This window comes from Anabrus simplex, chromosome 1 (genome assembly GCF_040414725.1).
Source record: "Anabrus simplex isolate iqAnaSimp1 chromosome 1, ASM4041472v1, whole genome shotgun sequence".
Lineage (NCBI taxonomy): Eukaryota > Metazoa > Arthropoda > Insecta > Orthoptera > Tettigoniidae > Anabrus > Anabrus simplex.
In genome coordinates this window covers 1,255,358,701-1,255,376,103 of record NC_090265.1, presented here as the reverse complement: position 1 = coordinate 1,255,376,103, position 17,403 = coordinate 1,255,358,701, and the positions used below count along the sequence as shown (strand labels likewise).

At 39.7% G+C, this 17,403-nt stretch overlaps 1 protein-coding gene across 1 annotated transcript in view; it reads right to left on the bottom strand.

The window, feature by feature from the left end:
- LOC136858625 (centrosomal protein of 120 kDa) overlaps window positions 1-17,403 on the bottom strand; it is a 453,009-nt gene that overhangs the window by 343,303 nt on the left and 92,303 nt on the right. The gene's annotated exons all lie outside the window — the stretch shown is intronic.

Sequence of the window (17,403 nt, the reverse complement as noted above, 5' to 3'; positions counted from 1 at the left end):
CTGTATGAAAAGTTTTTTCGTACTCAATGAAACAAACAAATACACCTATATTGACATCCCAGCACTGATGGACTAATACCAGCAGACTGAATAATACCCCTCTAATACCAAAACCATTTCTGAAGCCAAACTGTGAGATTTCAATATTCTCCTCATTTATGATAAATTCTCGAATGCAAGACCCTTAGGAATATTTCTAGAATATGGCTCATCAAACTAACTGTTCTATATTCATTGCAGAATTTGGCATTGGATTTTTCAGGCAATGATACAAAAGTTGATTTGAGCCAGTCAAGAGGAATCTGAAGGTTGGTGGACAGCAATTCTTCTATTAGTTGTTTCATTCCAACATAGGATTTTGCATTCACATCAACAATATCTTGGTAAGTGAACAGTAATCTTGGCCTGCTTCTTCCTCTTCTCCCTAATCATAAAGGTATTTTACCTGTACAAGTATGCAATAAACCAATCTCTTCATTTTAATAGTTCCTTCCAAAAACTTATCTTTTCTCTAACTCTGTCAAGCACAGCCTCATTAGATATTTCAGCCATCCAGGTATTCTTTTCATTCATCTCCAAAATCAAAGCTTAAATCCCTTTAATTATTTTTATAAACGGTCCATGTTTACAAGCCATAAAGAGCAACACTCCAGATATATATTTTTATCAATTTTATTTTCACTTTTTTGGATAGGAGTTATAGTGATTAGAATGTTTTTTTTTTTACCTTGGCCTGGACAAGTTTGCTCATTATGTTAGTTGTGCTTCATCCACAACTTTCTGCACTAGAAATGTGAAAGTTTTCACTTGTTTTAGTCAAATTGATATTGATGTCAATTAGCTGGCGAACATACATCATTACTGCTGTCTTTTCTACATTAATCTTCATGCTGAGTCAGTAAACCTTGCCATCTGTTTTTTGAGAGAGAGTGGCCAGTTTTATTGTGTTTGAAAGTCAATTTTCTATTTGCTTTTAATTGATATTCTATTGGTTCTGTTTTAGCCTGTCTCTGTGTATTTTTAATGTGTTTTTAAACTTTTCATTTAAATGAAATAAATTATTTTATTTCAAAGGCAATGCTTTATTCCATTTTAATACATTCTGTAAGAAAATAACACATTGCAAATTAGACTTAAGGATTGGAATAACTTACCAAGGGAGATGTTCAATAAATTTCCAATTTCTTTGAAATTTTTTTTTTTTAGGAAAAGGCTAGGAAAGCAACAGATAGGGAATCTGCCACCTGGGCGACTGCCCTAAATGCAGATCAGTATTGATTGACCCACTGATTATTTTAAATTCATAATCATTTTCTTAATCATCATATTTTAAATTCTAGTCAGTGGGAAAATTTTAAATTTTAATTATTATTAAATTTTGTTTTATCTCTTACAATTAAGGGCCAATGACCTAGATATTAGACCCCTTTAAACAACATGCATCATCATCATCATCATCATCATCATGTTGAACTCAGTGTTCAAAATTAAATCCATATATTCTATGGAATTCTGCAATAATTTTAAATTCACTTATGGTGGTGGTGGTGATTATTATTTTAAGAAGAAGTACAACTGAGCAACCATCCTTTATTAATACTAATCAACGGAAAAAAGTGGAAGAGGCACGACCTTCGAAAAATAAAGGTATTGTCATAAAAAAGACAAGAGCCATGAAGGGTATGAAAATTAAAAACTCCCTAGGCTTCGACACCTAATACCGTTGGGGTCAGAAAAGAACAAGAGTTGACCAATGGAGGTCGGATATGATAGATGAAAGTGAGGAGCCTGGAACAAGTAAGTGGAAGTAATGCCAGGACTCAGTTGAGTCACCGTGGTCGCCAACCTACACTCCCAAATTAAGAGTCTCTGAGGCATCTTTTGTCACCTCTTATGACAGACAGGGGATACCATGGATGACATTCCACTGCCCACGCCCACAGGGTAAAACCAAGATAGATCCAGTTTACACTGCTGTCTGGTAGAGTTCAACAGAACATTGAAATTGACGCACCAAGCAGCCTAGATGGTGGCATATCAGAATGCCTGCATAAGGTACCTGAAACCATACGATGATGATGATGATGATGATGATGATGATCATCATCATCATCATCATCATCATCATCTTCTTATTTGTATAACTGACTGGGGTGGTCCTGTTGGCCATAAAATATTATAATTTTATTTAACTCATATTTGACAATAATGTTACTTCACTGATAATTTTATCCAGAAAGAATATTTTTCCAAATTGGTGATACAGTGGTGGAAAATGTGCCTTGTATTTTTTATTTGACATGGAGTGAACCATTTGAAAAGAAATGTGCATGAACATTTATTCTCAGTGCTGGTCACTATGCATTTGGCAGATTTTGTGTTATTTTTTCAAGGAAGAGTCGCAGGATGTCTTGACATTCCAGCAGTATCCTACTACAGTACTCTGATACTGTGTAGATTCCTTTCCTTTCCAAAGAGATTGAAATATGGGGCTTGCTCTTTGAACCGAGTAATCCATCCAGTTCACTAGGTAATAGAAAAGACAGTGAGTGGTGTATCATTACGGAATGACAATGTTGTTAAGAGAGGCAAGCCATGGAACTTATGTGTAGACATGTGTAGACATACGTGAAGAGAAAATAGTTCCATTGATTCATTGATTATCTTATCAGAAAGTGTTTGAATCACAATTCGGCACAGTGAGAAACTTTTGAAGGAACTGCCTGGCTCAGTGATTTGTTACTGGTTCATAAGGAGGTAATAAAGATTAATAGCATGCCTAAATTTGATGAAGGCTTTTGTAGCTCCAGAGAGATTGCTCCTAAATAGGTATCAAATTAAAGGGTACTGACCAACTACTCGTGAACTAACTAATCTTTACAACACTTCATTCTTACTTAATAATATTTTACCATGACCTTAATATATACCTTCACCCACTTTTCATGCCTGGCAATACTGAATTATCCACCTGAGTTTTAGTAATAGCTGTATAATATAGCCATTCTAGAGGAACAGTTTCAAACAGAAATTAATGCTTTTATACTGGAATATCTATATATACAAAATAAGAGTATTTGTCTGTACATTGCTCAGAATCTGAAAATAATGCGGTTTCTGTATCAGTCATGTCTACAGTAACAAGGAAATGCACTTTTTACTTTTCTGTAATTTCTGTCTGTCCGTCTGTCTGTATGTACATGCATCACGAGAAAACGGCCGGTGAGAATTTAATGAAAATCGGTATGTAAAATCGGGGGATGAACCACTACAAGCTAGGCTATAAATTACTTTATTCACGCTGAGTGAAATGGTAGTTTAGGGGAAGGCCTGAAATTTAATTCCCAAATATTTCTGTTACCGTATTTTTGTGGTAGGTAGAGGTGAAAGAAGGTGCGGGGGTGAACAGGTCTCAAGCTACGAAATTAAAGATAATTTAAAATTTAACAAGGTTATATTTTCTTTCCAAAATTCAGAAATAACACGAATGGCAGGTACAGAGTAGCAAAGCCACTATTCGAGAATGTACAATTACAGAGTTACAGGATGGGCTCCGAGAGCCAAACCCACAATACATGAACAATTAGCCCAATCTTACAATATACAGAAATTCAACAAAGGGGCAGAAGACCCCAATCATGCCCAGGAGCACTTGCTCCCAATTACACAGTAAAGCCTCCTCGAGGCATACAACACTCAATTTTCGAGAAAGAGCCACTCGCTCTCAACATTAAGCCTATTAAAGGCCACACCAAACTCCACCTTCAAGTTGTCCTCTAAGGACATAGACACAGGGGTAAAATACCCAACCTACTGAGGCCTATTAAGTGAGAAAAAGGTTAATTACATGACTTCTAAAATAACCACTTGAGAGGAGGCGATCTGCACTCCTAAACACTTGTTTAAAAACCTAATCTGGCACTAGGCCGCTAATGCAAGGGTTAATCCCATACTAAAGAGGTGACTTAAGAAAGAAACAATTTACATTACTGTTACGGAAGAATCGGTTGAGAAAAATAAGTTCACCTCAGAACAATATGAGTGGGAGCTCGAGAGGGTTAAGCACTCTCTATCCCAATATGTAGTTTAAAAGATAGAATAAATACAAGGTGTCTTTACATTTTAGGGAAGTTACATGGTGGAAACGCTTCGGACCCGCCCCGAGAGTTAAACTGCTGAGCTAGCAAGAAAAGAAGTTATTATACGGCCATTACCTGTTGTTGAACTGCTGCCCGAAGAAAGAGGCGCTACCCGCCCCCTGCTATGTACTTTACACACTGAAAGATAGTACTGAAGTGGCCCGGAGACCCTAAAATCAGCAGTTTATATACTCTCGCGGAAAGTTCGAGGCGTTTGTGGAATGAGAACACCCTCCCACAAAAACTTTATTGGCTAACCAAGAAAACCCCTACACAATATGAAGAAGAAACACATAATTGGTGGAAAATTAATTCAAGAAATTTGGGATTGGCTAAATTCAAAACAAGGGGAAAGAAAGGGTTAATATTGCCAACTTAAACAATGACTGAAAGAAATTTAACAAAGAACAAACTTATGAATTCAAAATTTCTCCAAAAGCATAGTTCTTTCACTTCACACTAGGGTGCACCATTGTAGTTCTTCAGTAGTGTCCTCTAGAAGAGAAAGTTCACTCTTCTTACTATAAGCAAAACAAAAATACGTAGAAAACGACCCAGGTCAGAAACTTCAAAATTTCCAAGTAGTGACATCTTCTGGATAACTTGAAAATTAATACATTAGATAAAGTTCAGACTTCCTCCGCCAGAGTAGTTTCAACTGGCGCAATTTTTTAATTAGCGGCGTGGAGGTGTACCGCCCGGTACAGACCTCCCCCCCCCCTAAAAGTTCCTCCAAGGGGTAACACAGAAGAGCATAAACTTTTGTTTGAAAACAAGGTCCAAGTTATGATGATATGGAGATTAATTGCAGAAGCATTTATCAAAATTGTTGAAATTTGATTTGATCCAGTTTCAAAAATTCTCGTAGTAACTGCTGAAGTAATGTCTTTATGTTTGTAGAAGTTAAATTCAGAAGGAAATCTTTAGTTTTTAAAGTTGAGGAAAAATTTTCTAAGTCCACCAGGTATGGCAGTAAAATCCAAGAAAAGGTAGTAACGTTGAACTGGAATGTCCATATAGCTGATTAAATATTTTCAAGGTTGATTAAGTTGGATGGCCAGAGCGGCCGCTGCAGCTTGTGTCCAGAGGAGGCCGCTCGGACCCCTCAAGTACCCTGAGATACCGCTCGCCCGCACTATGAGAGGAGTAGAGGTGTTGAAGCACGCCGCGCCCGCGGCGAACATATACAGGCTGCGGGCAAGTAGCAGGTCGTGTGCCGCACATCAGCCTTGGCTGGGAGGAGGGCTCCGGCTCGCCGTACACTGGTCGACCTCGCTGGAGGAGAGGGGGCCCTTCCTCTATTCCAGTAGCGGTACGGTGCCGCGCGGCTGCGGGGGCACTGAAACATTAAAGCTCGGCGGCAGAATTTCTGTTGGACCAGAATGATTTTAGGGTACATTCATAGTGGTGAGGTTGAGGGGCCAGCGGCATGGAGATATTTATTTAATTCCCATACGCCACAGTGTGATGTGGAGCAGGAGACGGGAGCGTGGTAATGGCCGTGGTAAGGACAGGATGGCAGTTTAACTAATCGGGGGAGGTTTACAAAAATGCTTAAATATAAAAAAAAATATTATAGAAGGGGCAGAATGCCTTAAAAGTGAAAACTCAAAAAAATATAACCTTCATATTCCTCTCAAGATTATATGAAGCAAGTTAGCACAGAAATTATACAGGTTTCACCTGCGACAGGTGAACCCTATATATCCTCTCGGTGGCTGGATTACTTAATAACAACGTAACCGGCGTAAGGAAATCGAGAATGACACACGGCCCATGAAATCTGGGGGCAAGCTTGCCCGCGGGAACAAAATTCTTGACCATCACCTGGTCACCTACCTTCAAATTGGTGGGTCTCCGTCCACGATCATATCTTTCCCTAACCTTTTCATCAGACACCTTAAGATTGGCTTTAGCTTTCTTCCAAAGATCTTTAATATTATCCGGGTCTATTGTCTCCGGTAGAATGTCACTCAGAGACCAGAGGTTAGAGAGCGGCGTGTTGGGAACAAACTTGAACATCAAAGACGCTGGAGGAAATTTATGTGATTCATGAACCGCCGAATTCAAAGCAAAAGCTAACCAATGCAGGGACGTGTCCCACCTGAAGTGATCTTCATGATGATAGGCAATAAGCGCGGACCTGAGATTACGATTCACCCGTTCAGCCAGAGATGGTTGAGGGTAATAAGCAGAAGTCGTCACATGAGAGATGGACAAGTCAAAACAGAATCCTCATCAATTCCCTGTTCTTATTTACCCCTTTCATCTTAGCCCCACAACAGGCTCATTTCTCATTCCCAGCTTCATCTCCTCCTCCACTGTTTGATTTATGTTCTTAGCTTTACCACATGTATTCAACTTTAACTTTTTGTCTCCTTTGTGGATTTATTTTTCTTTAATCCTATGTTTCCCATATCAAGAGTAAAGATATGTCAAAATGACCGAAGTTCTCAATTTATGTAATAATTTGATGTTCAATCCATTTCACTTCAATTCATTCCTACACGTCTGCCGAATTCTATCCCTGACAGGTTTTCCTGAAGTGAAGTGACAACACATGGGCAAATTTTAATTTTGGCCATCTTGGCATAATATAGCTTCCATACAGAGTTGACAGATAACCCTTCAATGAATGTTGATGCCTACCCTTCCAATGAAGCAAAGAAGCAACATATTGGAGACTGAGAAGAAGTGGCGGCCATACAAATTTTTGTGAAATATGGAAGAGTATGTATAGGTACCTTAAGGCAGAAACAGGTTCCAAGAATCATTCCAGGAATCATTAATGAACAAGGGAGTGTGTATGTGAGGATCTTCAAAAGGCAGAAGTATTCAGTCAGCAGTATGTAAAGACTGTAGGTTACAAGGATAATGTCCAGATAGAGGAGGTGACTAATACTAAAGAAGTATTAAAATTTACCTATGCCAGCAATGATATTTACAGTAAGATAAAAAAGTTGAAAACTAGAAAAGCAGCTGGAATTGATAAGGTTTTGGGGGATATACTAAAGACAATGGGTTGGGATATAGCACAATATCTGAAGTACTTGATTGATTATTGTTTGCATAAAGGAACTTTACCAAATGAATGGAGAGTTGCTATAGTAGCCCCTGTATATAAAGGTAAGGGTGATAGACATAAAGCTGAAAAGTACAGGCCAGTCACTTTGACATGCATTGCATGTAAGATTTGGGAAAGCATTCTTTCTGATTATATTAGACATGTTTGCAAAATTAATAACTGGTTTGATAGAAGGCAGTTCGTGTTTAGGAAAGGTTATTCCACTGAAGCCCAACTTGTAGGATTCCAGCAAGATATAGCAGATATCCGGGATGCAGGAGGTCAATTAGACTGTATCGCAATTGACCTGTCTAAGGCATTTGATAGGGTAGATTATGGGAGACTACTGGCAAAAATGAGTGCAATTGGACTTGACAAAAGAGTGACTGGTGGCTCTGTTTCTAGAAAATGGAACTCAGTGAATTAGAGTAGGTGAAGCTTTATCTGTCCCTGTAATAATTAAGAGGGGAATTCCTCAAGGCAGTATTATTGGACCTTTATATTTTCTTATATATATCAGTGATATGTGTAAAGAGGTGGAATCAGGGATAAGGCTTTTTGCAGATGATGTTATTCTGTACAGAGTAATAACTACGTTACAAGATTGTGAGCAACTGCAAAATGACCTCGATAATGTTGTGAGATGGACAGTAGGCAATGGTATGATGATAAACAGGGATAAAAGTCAGGTTGATAGTTTCACAAATAGGAAAAGTCCTCTTAGTTTTAATCACTGCGTTGATGGCGTGAAAGTTCCCTTTGGGGATCATTATCTTCATTGGGGTAATCACATAAATTTGATTTAATATAGCCTAATTTTGTGTGGCTATTTCTAGCCGAGTGCAGCCCTTGTAAGGCAGACCCTCCGATGAGGGTGGGTGGCATCTGCCATGTGTAGGTAACTGCGTGTTATTGTGGAGGAGGGTAGTGTTATGTGTGGTGTGTGAGTTGCAGGGATATTGGGGACAGCACAAACACCCAGGCCCCGAGTCATTGGAATTAACCAATAAAGGTTAAAATCCCCGACCCGGCCGGGAATCGAACCCGGGACCCTCTGAACCGAAGGCCAGTACACTGACCATTCAGCCAACGAGTCAGACATAAATATGACTGTAAATAAAGGATACAGATATCTGCACATGGTTATGAGGGTATTTAGGGGTTGTAGTAAGGATGTAAAGGAGAGAGCATATTTGTTTCTGGGGAGACCCCAACTAGAGTATGGTTCCAGTGTATAGGACCCTCACCAGGATTACTTGATTCAGGAACTGAAAAAAATCCAAAGAAAAGCAGCTCGATTTGTAGCTTACAAATATGTTGCAAAGTTTGAGCTGGGAAGACTTGGGAAGTCACAACCTGACTTTTAGGTGGACACAGTAATTTTATTCAAGAAATAATTTATTTATGTAAGTGGTATGTTCCAAGCTGTCAGCGGAGAGATGGCGTGGGAGAACATCAGTAGACAAATAAGTTTGAGTGGTGTCTTTAAAAGTAGGAAAGATCACAATATGAAGATAAAGTTGGAATTCAAGAGGATAAATTGGGGCAAATATTCATTTAAAGGAAAGGGAGTTAGGGACTGGAATAACTTACCAAGGGAGATGTTCAATACATTTTCAATTTCTTTGCAATCATTTAAGAGAAGGCTAGGAAAACAACAGATAGGGAATCTGCCACCTGGGCGACTGCCCTAAATGCAGATTCGTAGTGACTGATTGAAAAATGAACAATGTGATGGTGATAATGATAATGTAAACCAACTAGCAAACTTTGACAATTGTGATAAAGCTTTAAAACACTGTACAAGTGAACAGTTAAATCATGTGAGCGCTGTGTTCCTCTGAGTGACAACCTTGTTGTAGTTAATCAAAATGGTCAGGGAAAAAACGATCAACAAAAACTGAAAGCAAAGCCTAAACTAAACAAAAGGACTTCTCAAAAAACTGAAGCGAGCTTAGGATGAGGCAAGGCTTGTAAACCTAATCCTTGTCTATGGAGAAAATATCAGAATAAATGCACTACTATTTCAAAAGAGGAGAGAAAAATATTATTTGAAGGGTACTATAGAGTGAACAGTATTCAATGGCAGAAGGACTGGTTGCTCTCGTGTGCTCAGCCGATTCCAGTTAAAAGAAAACATTAAAAAAAATTTGTGAGCAAGTGGCTGTATACTCTTGTACATAGCATTATAGTTGGTGGAGTAGAGAAGAAGGTGTGTCTGGAACTGCTCCTCAAAATGTTTGACATCTCTCGAATGAGTATTAGGTATACTTAACAAAATGCTCCTTCTCCTGGTACTGCTAGGAAGGACATGCGTGGACGCCATAAACCATACCATAAGACTTATTTAACCCAACAAAAACAAGTACGTTAGTAAATAAAATTCTCACAATTTCCTCCAATTCATCATCCTCCTTTCCCCTTATTCAGCTCGTGCCAGGTCGGGGCATTTATAGCACTTCTCCACCTTCCTGTCTCCTTTCACCATTCCTCTTCCATCATTTTGTCCCAGTTCAGGTTTCTTCTTCTTGCTCTCCTCTTTACTGAAGTGATCCACCTTGTTTTAGCCCTCCCTCTAGCTCTCTTTCCCTCAAACTTCATCTCCATCATCTGTTTTGGAATTCTTTTCTCCTCCATTACCCTTTAGGTGTCCAAACTATTTTAGTTTACTCCTATCAGTTCACTCGTTTAGGTTTCCCATTCCGTACTCCTATCTCACCTCTTTGTTTCTCAGTTTGTCTTTCCTTGTCTTTCCTATCATACTTCTTTGGTATTTAATTTTACTGGCTTGAATTTTACTTCCCTCCTGATTTGCCACTGTCGAAGTCTCAACCGCAGTAAGTCAATATGGGTGCATAATACATTTTGTACTTTATCTCTGTACACTTCATTGGTTCTTCCTTATTTCAGACACGGTTTCTTACATTGGCAGAATGCATTGCTCTCTTGCACCCTCTTACTAATCTCCACGTCCAGCCTAGTATTCTGCATTAATTCACTCACAAAGTACTTGAAACTTCAACAATTGCAAGGCTTTGAGCATCAATTTTCAAAATGTCTTTCCCTTCATCTTTCTCCTCTTGATATTGTCATGGCCTTGCTTTTCTCTGTACTGATTTTCATACCATACTTTAAAATTTTCTTGTTCAGTGCAATTTGTTCTAGTACTTCTTTGCTGTTTGTTCCCCAGACCACAATATTGCCTGCAAATAGTAATAATTTTGTCTGCCTATTCCTATAAGCTATCGTTGTCTCCTTTACAATTTTGGCTATAACCATTAGAAACAAAAAAGGTGACAGCACACTCCCTTGTCTTAGTCTGGTTTCATTTCTTTTCAAATGGAGTCTGTATGCTTGCACCATTTCTACAGTTTGTGTTTCCAGTCTCCTTTTGACCATGGTTTCCCACACCATCTCACTGAGAACATTATCATATACCTTTGTTATATCTATGAATGTCATGACCAGACCAATTATTTTCCATTAAACGCCTCATGCTGCGGATGGGGGTCAACTGTAGATCCTCCACTTCTAAAGCCATACGGTTCCCCTTGCAACTCTCCTAACTTTTTTCTCATTCTCCTCACTAATATTCTTTCTAGTATTTTTGCCATTTGTGATAAAAGTGTGATTATTCTATTTTTACCACACACTCTTTTGTCATGGCCCACCTTGTGCTCAGGTGGCTGGGACTATACCATCCACCAGTGCTCCCTACCCTGTCAGAGGAGAGATTCTCACTGGGACTATGTGTAACTAAGGGTAGCATCCTGCTTCACAGAATTATCATCGAGCACGCTCAGAAAATTTTAAGTAAGCCTCGGACATATGGCAGTAATGCAGTACCACTCCCATTTGCCAGGCGAGAGACTTCTTGGAAATGACTTGGCGAACAAAATGGAATTATGATGAGCTATCAATATTAATGAGGCTTATGGAAGAAAGAAAGTAGAACTGGCTGAGTCAGCAAAGAGGATGCATCTCAATGTGTTAAGAGTAAGGTAAGGGAAGATAACGAGGAAGAGACAGATTATAAAGTTTATTTAACAGGTGTTAAAAAGGGAAGGGCAGAGTGTGAGGTAGGACTGTTCATCAAGAATACTACTGCACACAACATAGGCATGTAAATGAGCAAATGATGTGGGTAGATTTGGCAATTAGGACTAGAAATGTATCAGTGTATTCACCATGTGAGGGTGCAGATGACAATGAAATTGACAAGTTTTATGAAGCTCTGAGTGACATTGCAGTCAGGGTCAACAGCAAAGATGGGATACCCGGTAGTAATAATGGGAGATTTCAATATCAGATTTGGAAATACAACTGAAGGATACGAAAGGGTGATCGGTAAATGTGGGGAAGATATGGAAGGCAATAGGAATGGGAAGCATTTGCTGGACTTCTAAGCTAGGACAGAATTAGCAGCTACATATACATTCTTCAAGTATAAGGCTATTTACCGCTACATATGGCAGGGTAGGAGCACCAGATCCATTATAGACTATGTAGTTACCGACTTTAGACTTCAAGAAATCTGTTAGGAATGTGTGGGTATTCCAGGGATTTTTCAATGATACGGACTACTATCTGACCTGCAGTAAGTACGGTATCTGTATGCTTAGGATAGATAAAGTGAAATCTTTCTGCAGATGAATAAGGGTAGAAAATTTCCAGGATTTATTTATTTAATCGTATGGTGATTATAAATACAAATTCACCATTCCAGGTTGAAGTTTTTCAGCCACCCTACAGCACCTTCTGAAAGATGAAACAGGTCGCTGGAGCTTCTGAAGTAGGCATGAAGAGGGCAGCGCAGCATGACATGGTCTATGGTCTGCTCCTCTTCACTGCATTCACACATTGGAGAATCCATTAAACCCCAGGATGAGGAAATTAGACAGAAGTACATAGATATGGACAGTAAGCAGATTCAGGATAAAGAATGAATGGGTGGCAGGGATGCAGTAGCTGTAGCAGAAACTGCAAGGGAATGCCTAGGATCAACTGTGTGTAAGGATGGGGAAAAGCGAACATCTTGATGAGAACAGCTTTTAAATGTAAAAAAGAAAGAGTATCAGAAATGGCTCAAAATAAGGACTGATGTTGACAGGGATTTGTACATAGATGAAAGAAACACAAAGAAATAAACTGAAAGAAAAAGTCATGGGAAGATTTTGATAATAACCTGGAAAGGCAGCAGGGAAACCTTTTTGGACAGTAATAAAAAAATCTTGGAAATGGAGGGAAAAAAGAAAATGATTAATGTTATTTGCTTTACGTCCCACTAACTACTTTCACAGTATTCGGAGACGCCAAGGTGCTGGAATGTAGTCTTGCAGGAGTTCTTTTACGTGGCATTAAATCTACCGACATGAGGCTGTCGTATTTGAGCACCTTCAAATACCACCGGACTGAGCCAGGATCGAACCTGCCAAGTTGGGGTTAGAAGGCCAGTGCCTTAACCGTCTGAGCCACTCAGCCCGGCAAAAGAAAATGAATAGCATTTTGAGTACATAAGGTGAATTCATATACCCCAACTCAGCAGGAGCTGGATAAGGGGTAATGTTGATAATGAAGGTGAACTCATAACTTCCTGGTGACATCGCGAACAACAAGCTCATGGAGAAGAGGACAATGATATTGGTGAAATTACGCTTGAGGAAGAAGAAAGGATTGTAAATAAAATCAACTGATATAAAGCAGTAAGAATAGATGAAATTAAACCTGAAAGTGTGAAATATAGTAGGAAAGCAGGTATGAAATGGTTTCATAGAGTAATAAAATTAGCATGGAACTTTAATAAGGTACTTTCTGATTGGATGAAAGTTATAATTGCACTGGTATATAAGCAAGGGAAAAGGAAGAATTGCAACAACTATCAAGGTATCTCATTAATCAGTATACCAGGCAAGGTGTTCACTAGCATTTTGGAAAGAAGGGTGCAATCGGTGGTTGAGATGGATGAAAACCAGTGTGATTTCAGACTACATAAGGACTGTCAGGATCAGATTTTCAGTATGTGCCAGCTAACAGAAAGTTATGTTTTGTGGATCTAGAGGAGGCATATGACAAGAGTCCAAGGGAAAAAATGTTTGCCATACTTGGGGACTAGGGGATTAAGGGTAGATTATTAAAATCAATCAAAGGCATTTGTTGACAATTGGGTTGCAGTGAGAACTGATGGTAGAACAAGTTCTTGGTTCCAGGTACTTAGAGAGGTAGACAAGGCTGTAATCTTTCACCTTTGTTATTCGTAGTTCACATGGATCATCTACTGAAAGGTATAAGGTGGCAAGGAGGGAGGGATTCGGTTAGGTGAAAATGTAGTGAACAGCTTGGCCTACGTTGATGACTTGGTCTTAATGGCAGATATTGCCGAAAGCCTGCTGTCTAATATCCTGGAACTTAAACATAAGTTCAATGAGTATGGTATGAAAATTAGCCTTATCAAAGACTAAACTCATGTCAGTAGGTAAGAAATCCAAGAGAAATGGATGTTAGATTGGGGATACAAAGCTGGAACATGTAGATAATTTTAAGTATTTAGGTTATGTGTTCTCCCAGGACGGTAGAGGATTAAGCGAGATTGAATCGAGGTGCAGCAAAGCCAACTCAGTGAGCTCACTGTTGCGATCAACAGAAGGAAGTCAGCTCCTGGACAAAACTATCTTTACATCGATAGGTTTTCATACCAACTTTGCTTACGGGAGTTAAAGCTGGGTGGACTAAGGATATCTTATTCATAATTTATAAGTAACAGACATGAATGTAGCGAGAATGAGTACTGGTACCCACAGGTGGGAACAATGGTAGGAGGGTATTCAGAACGAGGGGAGAAAGAATAATTAAGAACGAACTTGATGGATAAAGCTGTATGCAGAAACCGCCTTCGGTGGTGGGTCATGTGAGGCAGAGGAGGATAGGTTACCTAGAAGAATAATGGACTGTGTTATGGAGGGTAAGAAGTAAAGGGAGACCAAGACAATGGTGGTTAGACTCGCAATCAGTTTCTAACAATGAGAAGATAAGAGTTTGTTACATAACTAGTTACAAATATAGGAGTGTGGCAGCAGTTAGTAAATTCACAGAGGATTGAAGACTGAATGCTGAAAGACATAACAGCTTATAATGAAGATTATTTACATGCATGTATGTATTATACCCAAGAGGGGCATGAATCAAGGACCTAAGAGATAAAGCAGTCTATATTTCTTTGCTTGTAAGCAAGTTCACAGGGCCTCGAAACATGGAGCGCTGGATGGCATGCCCAAGCGAGTCGAGAAGGCAGAGGGAACTTTCGGTGGCATGAACTGGGGATTTTTGAAGTTAATAGGCAGAGTTTAACTCAATCACGAGCCTTCTGTGAGAAGACATAGGGGTGTGTATTCTGATGACTCAAATCTCAAACCCATGTGAAAATAGCTTAACCAACATTATAATACAGTATCAAACATGAAATTAAAAGGTCTGAATATCGATAGTCGATTTCATAAGGGCACACTTTATAATGGTTATAAATGAAGAGAAAAAGAGATAACATGTATGTAAGAGTGGAAACTTCCATTGCCATCTGACAAATCTCCAAAAGGCACTTGAGACAGGGGAAATTTATCGAACATTTTCCTTGATAAATTATTCCAATCCCTTACTCTTCAGCCTGTAAATGAATATTTGCACCAATTCTTTCTCTTGAATTCCAACTTTATCTTCATATTATGATCTTTCCTACTTTTAAAACCTCTGATGAAGCTTATTCATGCTGATGTCATTCCATGCCATCTCTCCACTGAAAACTTCGAACATACCCCCTGGTGGAGCAGCTCGTTTCCTTACTCCCAAGTCTTCCCAGTCCAAATCTGCAACATTCATGTAATACTACTCTTTTGTCTGAAATAACCAAGAAGAAATGGAGCTGCTTTCCTTTGGATCTTTTCCAGTCCTTGTATAAAGTAGTCCTGGTGTGGGTCCCTTACTCTAATTGGTGTTTTACCAGAGACTTATAAGCCATTTACATACTTACTACAAGCCCTAAATACCCTCATAATGATGTGAAGAGATCTATAACCTTTATTTACAACTCGTTGTCTGGCTCCATGGCTAAAAGGTTACCGTGCTGGTCTTTGGTCACAGGGGTCCCAGGTTCGATTCCCGACAGGGTCAGGAATTTTAACCATCATTGGTTAATTTCATTGGCATGGGGGTTGTCTTCATCATTTCACCTCCATCACGATGCACAGGTCACCTACGGGCATCAAATCAAGCCGAACATGTCCTCGGACACTCTTGGCACAAAAATCCATACGCCATTTCATTTCATTTTACTACCTCGTTAATGTGATTACCCCAATGAAGATCATTCCTTATACACTGCTGTGCAAAACTGAAGGACGAAAGTAACTTTCGCATGTTGTGTCGCTGCCGAGTAACATAGCTCGATGAAACTTGAACCATACAGTTCTGCTACAGTACGGTACGGTGGGCAACTGAAAGGAATATGTGATGAGATGAACAGAAATGACACTTCTATACAGAGACAAAAAATTACATGTAAGTCACTGCGACTCATAAAAGGGTGTGTGACCAACATGTACAGTGATGTATGCTCTGCAATGAGTTCCCATGCTGGCCACAAGATTGGTACGGAGTTCTTGTGGAAGGGCGTTCCATGTGGACATGCTGCAATACGTCTGCCCAACCTGTCCCACACGTGCTTGATGGGATTTAAGTCAGGGAAATACGCAGACATCCATGCACTGAATATTGTCGTGTTCCAAGAGCTCCTCCAACTGTGCTGTTTGATGCGGTCGTGCATTGTCATCAATAAAAATTACGTCAGGGCCGAATGTACCCCTGAAAAGACGCACATGGGGAAGGAGTACACTGTCACAACAACGTTGACCGGTGAGTGTATATCATTCCAATGATTTGGAGGTCAGTACACTCAAGCAACATTATGCTTACACACCGTAACACTTAGACCACCAAAATGATCATGTTCGATAATGTCCCTAGGTGCATTACGTGTTCCCACCTATCGCCAGATGGGGGTACATCTAGAATTACTACTCAGATTGAATCTGCTCTCATCTGAGAAGAGCACATGACCCCACTCCTTGTCGGTCCACACCTGATGCTCTTGGCACTATCGCAAACGGTGCCGCCGATGTGTGGGTGTCAACATAACACAATGTAATGGTCATCAGGAAAACAGACCACCCCCATGCAGTCGCCATGTCACTGTGGAGCGCGAGATTGGGTGCCTTACAGTCCTGTTATGAGGTTGCAATTGCATCCACTGTTTGACTTGAGTCTCTTCTTGCCTGTTGCACAATGTAGCGGTCATCTGCTGCTGTAGTTGATCGTGGTCAACCCCCTCACCTCCTTCAGGCAGCAGTGTCTATGGTTCGGAATGCCGTCCATGCATGTGGAACAATGCTGTGAGCAATACCAAACTCCTGGACTACACTCGTCATACTTCATCCTTCTTCCAGTTTCCTGATGATTCTTCCCCATGTGAAGTCATTCGCATGTTGTCTCCAGGCCATGTTGAAATGAATAACACCACCACAGTACACTGTAACAGCTCGCTGATTTACTTACACTGTCTTGTCCCATTCATTCAACTGCCTCGCTTTGTGGGGCCAGACCCATTTGGCGCTATAGTCACACTGACCTCAAATTAGGTTTCTATGCACGTGTGGGAGATCTCTGGCAACATGTTACCGCACTTTCATTCATTTCCACCAAGTAGTTGATATTGTTATGTTGCTTTATCTATCCCGTCCTAGTTTTGCACAGCAGTGTATTAATGCCTAGGTACTTACAGAGATCCCCATGAGGTACTATTACCCCATTAACACAGTAATTAAAACGGAGATGACTTTTCCTATTGTTGAAACTTACAACCCGAGTTTTTATCCCTTCCTTCAAAGAAAATCTTTGAGTTGAAGCAAAGAGGTAGCCGACTAGTAACGTCTCAAAATTTGTTCTGTACCAAATTCCCATTAATAGCAATAAAATGATGAAATTAAGAAACCCAGTTCTTACATTCGACCTGATGACAGCACACTGTCATTCTATGAAGAAATCTTTCAGTAGTCTAGAACAAATGATACTGAATATGCGGAATATTAAAGAAGAAACTCATGAAAACCATTATATTTTGCACTAATAAATGTAAAACATAAACATTACCTTCTC